Below are 9,837 nucleotides of genomic sequence, written 5' to 3' on the forward strand. Positions count from 1 at the left end.
GAGAGAGAGGTGAAAGCAGGCTCCCCGCTGAGCAGAGAGCCCGATTCGGGGCTTGATTCTAGGACCCTGAGACCATGACCTGAACAAAAGGCAGAGGCTTAACCCACTGAGCCACCCAGACACCCTTCTTTTTTTCTTTTCTTCTTCTTTTTTTTTAATCCCAAACCCAGAGATCTAGTTTCTGGAGGGTCAAAGGCTCAGATGCTATGTCTAATTCACATTTTCCCTGGAGACATTCATCCCAAAGCACACACACACACACACCCATTCTCCAACCCAGCCCACTGCACAGCTGCCCCCCTGGGCTTCCCTGAACCTTTCTCCTGTGTGCGTCCAGTACTGCTGGATTCCTTATCTTTCTTTTTGGTTGACTTTCTTTGGAGGAGAGAGCAGACACAGGAGATAAAATTTTCCAAAGGATGGCATATCTGAAAATGTCTCTTTTCCATCATGACCCTGGCTTGCTGGTTTGTCAGGGAAGAGGATATACATTTGGAAATCATTTCTTCTTATAGTTCCGAACATTATCCGTCTGCATTCTGGCTCTCGGTGCTGGCGTTGAGAAATCTGATGCCATTCATTCTAATTCTTGACGACTTGCTCACGGACAGCTTTTTCCTTCTTGGAAGCTTTTAGATAATTTCTTCAACCTTGGTGTTCTAATGCCATAATGGATTTTTTTTTCCCCCTTCGTCGTCTTGGGAATTAGGTGGGACTTTCAATTTGCAGTTCCATGTCATGGAACTCTGGGAAGTTTTAGATCCTTTCTTGGGTCATTTCCTCTTCTCTCTTTCTGGAACTCTTATTGGAATGTTGGACCCTCTTGTACTTAACCTTTCTGCTCTGTGGTTTTGTTTGCTTTCTGGAAATTGTCCCTTAAGCTTATCTTCCAATTGCACTCTCCACTTTTTTCTCACCACCATAATTTAAATTTAAAAAGTTTTTTTCCTTCTGATTAGACTGTCTTTGTAATCTTTCAGTTTCAGGGATATGATATCGTTGCCTCTGGCAAGTATGTGAATAGTTCTCAGGCATTTTTCTCTGCCCATCTGCCTTGTCTCTGGGCCCTCCACTCTTTTCTGTTATGTTCTGCTTCTTTTTACTTCTGTGTTCTATATTGGGTGCTTTCTTCAGATATCCAGTGAGGCTTTGTTTTTCTTTCATTCATAACAAAGAGCTCTGAAGAGGGGCAGGGGCGTGAAGAGTTTACTGGGGGTTAGGGGCTGGGGCTGGGGTGGGTCTGACTGTGGGGTCTCGCATTTGGGAACACCCAAACAGCAGTACCTAGATATCAGAGGCTCTTTGTGCCTTTTGCAATAAACTTGACTCTTTTCGGGAGACTCTGTGACCTATTCCGGAAAAAGGAAGAAAGGGTGGGCCTTGGAGAAGAGTAAGGAGAGAGAGGGAGAGGTTTTCACCACAGAAGGGAAAGGGGCAGCATGTAACTCGAGAGGGAAGGGTGGGGACAGGTTTCATGCTTCATTCTAGGCAGTGTCCAGGCGGGGACAAGGCCTAGGAAGGCAGTGGCTGCCGGGTACACTCAGGGAGGTACTGAAATGCTGGGCTCCCCTCCCCCACAATTCCCACGCCCCAAGGGCTGCTCCAAATGGACCCAAGCCCTAGAGCCTGAGGGTATGAGGGCTGGGAGGCTGGAGGGTCCCACAGTGGCTGTCGTGACCGTGACCGTGACCGAGGGGGCCACCCCCAGGCTCTGGTACTAAGACTCTGGGACTTTGACTAAACACTGAGGTTGGGGGAGGGAAGCTCAGTGATATGCCCGAGATTGAATTCTTGCTAGCTCAGTGGGATCGTGGCCTGGAGTCAGATTTCAATTGAATTAGAGAAAATAAAGAAATCTGCCAAACCACTAGAGCTTTGCAAGCCCTCAGGCAGCCCCTAACCACAGGGCTCCCTCCCGTGCCTGCCAGCAAGCAAGCTGCTCCCAGCACGGGACGCTCCGTGTGACCCAGAGCCTGGGGATACATGCGTCCTCCATCCGGGAGTGGGTGCCCACACGTTGTGTTCCCCTGGCCGTGGCCTCCCCGATCCTTCATCCCGAGGTTCCCACGGAATTGGCCATCAGAGCATTTCCTGAGCAGAGGGAGGTCAGGAAGCACGGACCTAGTTCTGGAAGCGGGGGAGGCGTGTGTACCCAATGGTGGGCATGTGGCATGGGCTGGGACACCCTTTCATGAGGTGGCCTGTCACCCCTCAGGGCAGTGGTAAGCAGGCTGGCTCATCTGCAGCTCCATCGTGGCCCGGCAGAACACCTTCCCTGGGACCCAGCTGTCCGTGCATCTCTCTCAGCCGCCACCGCATGCCAGGCCGGCTGATGGTGGGACCCGCCCAGCACCGCCCTGGATCCCAGCTGGGCTGGTTAAGAAACAGATGACCTAGTTGGTGCTCTTAGGTCAAGTGCCGGCTCCTCATCCCCGCTTATGAGGGTCCTAGTGATCTGGCCCCTGTTGGTACTCCTCATCTCATCTCTAGCCCCTTTCTAGCACATCCTCTCCCTGTCCCAGCTCCAACCCCACTGAACTGCTCCCAGGCCCTTGGAGGGTCCCCTTCTCTCCTGCCTGGGCCTCTTCTACAGGCTTATCCACAAACTCGAGCATTCCCCTTCTCACCTGGCTCAGTCTACTCATCCCTCAGGACACAACTCCTACTCATCCCTCAGGACCCAACTCCTACTCATCCCTCAGGACCCAGCTCTAGGAAGCCCTCTGAATCCCTGTCTGGACTGGGAATCTGTTCCAGGCTTTCCATAGCACCCTGATTTCCTATCTTGGTCCTTTGCCATATCTGTTGTATGAGATTGTTTGTCGCGTCCTTAGGCTGGACCGTAAGCCCTTGGACACAGGAATGATGTCCATTTCATTGATCATGGTGTCCTCAGGGCCTGGTGTCTGATGAGGGAGGACAGGAAGGGGAGGGAAGGGGAAAAGAGGGGAAGGGTGAGGAGGAGCATCTCTTTGAGTTGCCCACAAGCCTTGAGACTTCCTTGCCTTTGAAGCTCCTTAGTGAGGAAGGCTGGCGCCCCGCCGAGATGGCAGTTTGCTTGGGTGGCTAAGGGAGGTGCCTGCAGGGAAGCCATCCACGGATGCCTCCTCTTCTGGACTCAGAACAGGCTGGGGTGCAGATGCCCAGGAGAGTTCCACAGAGGGACCCTCTGGGGCTGCCTCCCGCACCCCTGCCCTGACCTGGGAGTCTGGGGGAGGTGCTGCCTCCCACCTCACCGAAGGCTTCAGTGGTTCCTGCTCTTGTTACCCTTGATAAAATGATTCCCTTCCTGGAAGGCAATTTGAAGGCCAAGGGTTCTTAAAGGAACGGTGGCCGTGTGCCCGCTGTCCTGCTCGGCCCCTCCCCCTCCCGGTTGTCTAGCCACTTCTCGCGAGCTTACATGTGAATCGCACAAAATCCGTTCAGACACAGACATGATAACGAACATCGGGTCCACAAAGAGAAAGGACATTCAATCCTAGAAAAAGTTGCATAAGCCTCACCCCAGAGAAACCTGGCCCCAGGTAGTGTTGCTGGCAACAGCCGTGCGTGGGACTTGCTGCTACAGGGACTTCTCCGGGGCCACCTTGGGAAGGGAACCCACTCCCAGGGCTGTTGCATCATACCCCTGGTGACTTTGTTCCCAACAAAACATCCCTGTTCCTAGAAATACAGCCTTCAGGTGCACCTGTGCAGCCTGGTAACCATCTGGGTCTGTGGATGAGACTTGGGGCTGGGTTGGCCGACCAGGGTGGAGGGCACGACCCAGGTTACGGGCAGATGTAGACTTACTGAACCTGGGAGTCTCAGGATCCCCCCCCCCCCACCCATGCGTTCTGGGCCACGCATGGGTGATTCGGAAGCTGCTAGCAGAGAGGTGGCATAGAACAGGGAGTCTCTGAGGCCCACGCCGGTTAGCGGAGCCGGGCGGGCTTCCCCAGACTAATTCTTGAAGGGAGGGCTTTGTTGTCTCTCATCTTGGCCATGTCCTGTCTGTGCCTCAGTTTCCTCTTGTGCAGCTTGGGGAAATCATGACGCCTGCTTCACGGATGTGGTGAGAGGTAGGGCGCAAACACTCCGTCCCAGACCAACATTGATTTGGGGGCGGCTAAGCTGGCGCTCTGGCCAGGTTCTCTCTCGAGGTTGCAGTTAAGCTGTGGGTCTGGGCTGTACCCCTTTCAAGGCCCTTTCAAGGCTGATGGGGGCTGGCAGGTCTAGGTCCAATACAGCTCGTTCACGAGGCTTTGGCAAGAGGCCCCAGTGCTCTCCACACGGGTCTCTCTCTAGAGCTCTCTGAGTACTTTCCCCACATGGCAGCTGGCTCCGTCCAGAGTGAGTGATCGAGAGAGAGGACAAGGTGGAAGCCACCAGGACTTGCATGACCGAGCCTTGAAGTCCCCTGCTGTCACTCCTGCAGTATCTTAGCAGTTCCCCGGGCCAACCCTGTTTCACGCTGGAGGGACTACCGAGCTGGAGGGAGCGTTGGGGCCATGTTGGAAGCTGGTACCACAAGGACCTCACTGGGCTGCTAAACCCATCCTCAACGCCCCTGTAGCCTGGCTTCCTGTTATGTGAGCTAAGAAGTCCTATCAATAGTATACTACTCGTAGCCCAAAGTGTCCTGATATCCCTTCCCCAAAGTCCTTTTTTGGCTTGGGGGAGCCAGAGTTGGACTCTGTGACTTGCAACCAAAGCCCTTGTCTGATAACAGAGAGGAAGCCTAGACCATCAGCCCGGTTTAGGGAAGAGGGAAAGGTGAGCTCCTGGGCTGGAGGCACCGCACAGATCAGACTTGGCCTTCCAGAGTCCGAGAACAAGAGTTGTGCCAGGAGAGAGAGCCTAGTGTTTATATGCCGAAAGAGTCACAGTGGGTTAAAAATACAAAGGGAAATGCTTTGCTGTAACAGTACGACTTTGGTTCTGGCTCCTTCTCCAGCGAGCTCTGTGCCTGAGCCTCTGTGGAAGGACAGAATCCTTCTCCTCACCTTTCTCTGCGATGCCCTGCTGCTGAAGTTAGGCTTTGGGTTAACACCAACAGGGATGCCCGGCCTCTGGCCCTCGGATGGCCAGTGACCAGGAGACTCTGAAGTCGCCCCTGTGGGACAGGAGAACATTGAATTTACCCAAGTCTTGTCTCCTACCGAAGGTCGGTCAGAAATGAGGATTTCCTGCCCTCTTTGTTGCCTTCATGTGGGCAGTGGCAGGCTTTCACACTTCAGAAGGAAGAGGAGGCTTTTGGAATTCACCCCTTCTGGTCGTCTGGGTCAGCTGCAGCTGCCAGCATGGTAGTCGGCGGTGCGGGGGGTGGGGGTGGTGGCCACAGAAGCCGGCATGGACATCATTGCCAAGCATGCTGATTCCGTGCTGTGGAGAGAGGCCTGCCCCCGTCGGACTCCGTATTCTGCCGGGTCCCAGGCACGCAGGTAGAGAAGGGAGGCTGCAGGGTGGGTGATTAGGCTCATCTTTACCCGATCCCCAACTCCCCTTCAACTCAGAGAAACGGGAGGCGAGTGGGACGTGGAATCACTTCTTAGAAACCAGCACTGTTTGGCGCTCCAGATCTCTGTCTGTACGTATGAAGGACTTGGCAAAGGGGTGGAGTGAGAAAGAACGCACAGACTGGGGGGTCCTGACGGCCGTAGGCTCGCAGGGTGACCTTGGCTAAGTCCCCTGCTCCCAAGTCATGGTTTCCTTTGAAAAGAGATGATACTGAATCCCAACGTGTTCGGTCTACAAAGCACAGGGAGATTCATCAGGGGGCCCAGCGTGTAAGGTAGAAGGCGTTTCCCAGAAGGCCCATCTAAAAATAGCATAAACAACAGAAATTGATTACGCCACCTAACAAGCAGTTCAGCTGCTGGGCGGGCCCAGAGTGGGCTAACTCAGCAGCCTGTGATCACGTAAACCCAGGACAGCAAGGACACGGGCTCTCTCCATCTTTCTACCCGCCGTCCTCAGGTGCTGGCAGCTTCCCTGCCTGCGGGCCAGGGGGCCGAAGCTACTCCACGCACCCGGCCACTCCAGAGGCCGAAGGAGGTTAGCCACCTCTCTGCGGGTCCTTTTCTAGGCCAGGGGAGCTATCCCAGAAGCCCTAGCCCCCGACCCCTGGCCACCCCAGTAGCTGATTGACCCGGTTGTGGCAAGCGTCCAGACGAAACCAAACCCCTGGGTCGGACGGGAGTTCCCCGGATTGGCTGAAGCCTGCCATGCACCCCTGCAGCCGGGAAGGGTGGTGCGGCCTGTGAAGCGGAGAGGAGGGCAGTGCCTAGGAAACCAGCCACGGCCGCCACAGCTTGCCTTCTCCTGTAGGTGGACCTGCGGGTGAGAGAGGTTTCCATGGGTCAAGCCACACAGAAAGTGGTGGCAGTCAGGGGGCGAACGTGGTTCTGACTCTCAGACTCGCTACTTCGTGACACCTGTTGCTTCGGACCTGGATGATCTACAGTATAGAACCAAAACTCTGGCTGCCTGGGCAGGCTTGTCCCTCTACCACACCTTACATCCGTGGCAGGTCTGCGACGGAATTCTCGAGAGCTTACCTGTGCCCTTGAGGTGTGCCTGCCTGCACCCCAGCAGAACCCTAAGGAGGGGCTGCTGTGGCTCTGAGTGTTCGAGGCAGACAGAAGCCAAGGTCAGATCCCACCGCTGCCTTCTCTGCTCTCCGTTGACCCCCACGGACCACCCTGGGCGGCAGCTGGCTGGTCCTAACAGCCCCTCCTGTCGGTGACTGTGTCAGTCAGTGGCCAGCCAGGCAGGTGGAAACCACAGGGCATTGTTCAGGCAGAGCAGTTTTCAAGGAGGGGATTGGTCCCAAAGGTGTTGGAAGGCTTGGAGGAACAAGAGCATGACAAAAGTGTTTCCTGGGGACCAGGAAGCTGCCCCAGGAGCCCACACACCTCACTGCTGAGCTGCTGGAGCTGCTGTCCCCGTCCCCACCCCCAGCCCTGCCATCAACAACCCAGCTGTGGCCACTGCCCCTCAGAGCGGCTTTGTCCTTCCTTCTGCCTTCTGATTGCCCCAGCACCTCCACTGGCCAAACCCAGCTAGAAACCAGCTGCTCACAGTTGGGAGTGGGGCCGAGGGAGCGGACCAACATCCCAACGTCGTATGTGGATCCACAGCATAGATTTCAGAGTCAGGGTTTATGTCCCTTTTCTGTGACAGTAGCCACGTTCCCTTCCCTGTGTGGGCTTGAGTTCACTCACTGGCAAAAGAGGGCTGATAACACATATATCCCAGAGCACTGGTGTGAAGGCTTAAAAGGAAATTATTATAAAAGAGCTTGAGCCCAGTGGTCAGAAGCCTAGAAGGGACTCGGTTCCTGAACATACCTTGCTTCTTCCTCTCCCTTCAGGGACTTTGCATTCTGCACTTTCTCTTACCTCTGCCTGGAATGTTCCTTCCTCTACTTTTTATCTCATTATTTCTGACTCATTCTCCTAGTCCAGATAGGACACTTTGTTGCAGGACACCAAAAACCAGACCCAAAGAAACTGAAGCAGAAAGCAGAAGTCTTTGGCTATCAAACCTGAGAAGTCCCAGCATAGTCTTAACTTCAGGTATGGCTTGATCAAGGGCTCAACCAATAACACTAATATTCATTAACTCTGGCATGGCTCATGTGCCAGTCCCTCAATCAATGTCTGTGGTCAGGGAAGTGGCACCTGCTAAATGTTCTACCCAAATAATCTGAGCTGATACTAGGCTAGGGGTGACCAGTTTCCCAGAGGAAATTTCTGTATAGTTACAGGAAGGGAGAATGGGTTCCAGGCACAAGAAGCAGCTCTTCAGTCATGTTTCCGCTCAGGGAAAATGTCCTAGTGCTCACTCTCCTCTGTCCAAGATTAAGTCATCTCCTACCATGATATACACTCACAGCTCCTTGCACATCACAGCATTCGTGAGTGAGTGATTACACTCTTGTGGAGCCGAATGATGCCTCCCACCTGCCCCAGATTGCTAGCTCTGTGCGGGGGGGGTGGGGGGGCTCTTTTGTCGTCATCGTATCCTCGGTATCCAGCCCAGTGCCCACACATGCTGGCCGGGTGCTCCTTAGAGTCTCTGCACATGAAGGGATGAATCGAAAACCCTGGTTATCATGAGGCCCGGCCTGTTACCTTGACTTTTTCCAGCTGCACACAGCTATTTGCGCCAGAATATTCCCCCTTCAAAGTCTTCTCTCCCCTGCAAGCTGACTCGAGGACACACAGGATGCCATTCTCCGGAGAAGAGAATGACAGTTTTCCCTTTGGGGGGCGGGGGTTAGACCCACAGTTCTGGAGGGTGATTCAGGCCAGCAGAAGCGGCTTGAAGCAGGAGAGGAGGCAGGGGACAAGGAGGGTTACTTTGGATTAAAAGCTTTAAGAAGAGTGATTCATGATCATTGCGGCTGACATTTAAAAAGCCCCAAATACTTTTGGTAACCAGTGTGCCGCCTTGCATTTAGTCTCGCGTTTATCCTGGGAAGGGAGCAGCCCCCAGTTGCTCTGGGGAATATTGTATTTCACTTTCAGCTTCTTAAGCATCAGGGATGTTTGGCTCCTCAGTTTCCCGTATGTAACTGGTTATTAGCAGACTTTATTTTCGTGGACGCTCTTGTCCAGGAGGGACACGTTGGCCTTTGGTGTCCCACAGGGCAGAGTTTGAAACCTGGTTGTCCCATGGGCTCTCTGTGTGACGTGGGACAAGTTACTTAACATCTCTGAGCCTCCATTTCTTTTCCACGACAGGAGGATGATCATGGCAACCTCGCAGGGCTTTGGGGACATTGAGATGGGAATGTTTCCATGGAGCGTGATGTGAGCTCAGGTTTAGCCTGAGCTGGGGCCGAATGGTGGAGGGGGGGGGGAAGGAGCATGTGTGCTATGTGCGGGAGGAGAAGGGGGGAAGCCCCAGGGGCCCTGGTGTCTCTCTCCCTCCTGCCCAGAGTGGGCACGAGTCTGAACACCCAAAAGACACACTGTGGACTGAAGGTGGAGGGGTTCCTTGCCCAGATATAAACTCTGGTTGATGCTGCAGGGCTTACAAGCCAATGTGGTTTGCCTGGGACTGGGGGTTTCCCTGGATGCAAGACCTTCAGTGTTAACACTGAGAGGAGCTTAGGTGAGCTGAGACCTGGTTGGTCACCCTGGAAGTGTGCCTTTCCCTGCTCGCCCAGAGCCCTTCAGCACCCTGAGGACTCCAGGGCCTCAGCTTTCTAGCACCAGAGGTCAGTGCCAGGACCCCAGAGTCAGGGATAATGATGGGGTGACCTCACCTTCAGGCCTCCCAGAGGTCCTCAGGATGGAGCTTTGGAGGAGGCCTAAGGCCTGTATCGGCAGAGTGGGAAAAGCCAGCAAAATGTGGCTTCTGACTACCATGGTGATCCAGGTGAGGTCAGGGGAAATTTGGTTCCATCCCTGGGCCAACCCAGTACCTGTCACCTAGTGTGGTTTTTGTCATTGTGCTGTCTGAATGGTCACTGATAGTCTAGAGCTCTGCTGCTTTGTTCCGAATCTGGCCACTTTAGAGAAATCATTTATCTTAGTATCTTTTGAATTACTTTCTAACTATCTTGGCCAGAAGCTCTAATACCTGCTATTAATGATCAGTGTTAGCTCTGGGCCTGGTGTCTGTACTCTAATTTCTAAGTCACGTCTCACTGCCCTTCCCAGAGCATCTAGACAGCATCGGCTAACAGCAGCCATGCTCGCCGCCCTTGGCTCCCCGATTCTATAAGCTACGCTCATGGCAAGACTTCTTGGTCTCAGGACACTAAGAAGCAGACCCACTAAGACCCTGCCCCGGGAAGTGCTTTAGGGCTTCACTATTAAGTATCCTGAAAGCTCTTGGCTGGAA

The sequence above is a fragment of the Mustela nivalis genome, assembly GCF_964662115.1.
Source record: "Mustela nivalis genome assembly, chromosome: 6".
NCBI classification, from domain to species: Eukaryota; Metazoa; Chordata; class Mammalia; order Carnivora; family Mustelidae; genus Mustela; species Mustela nivalis.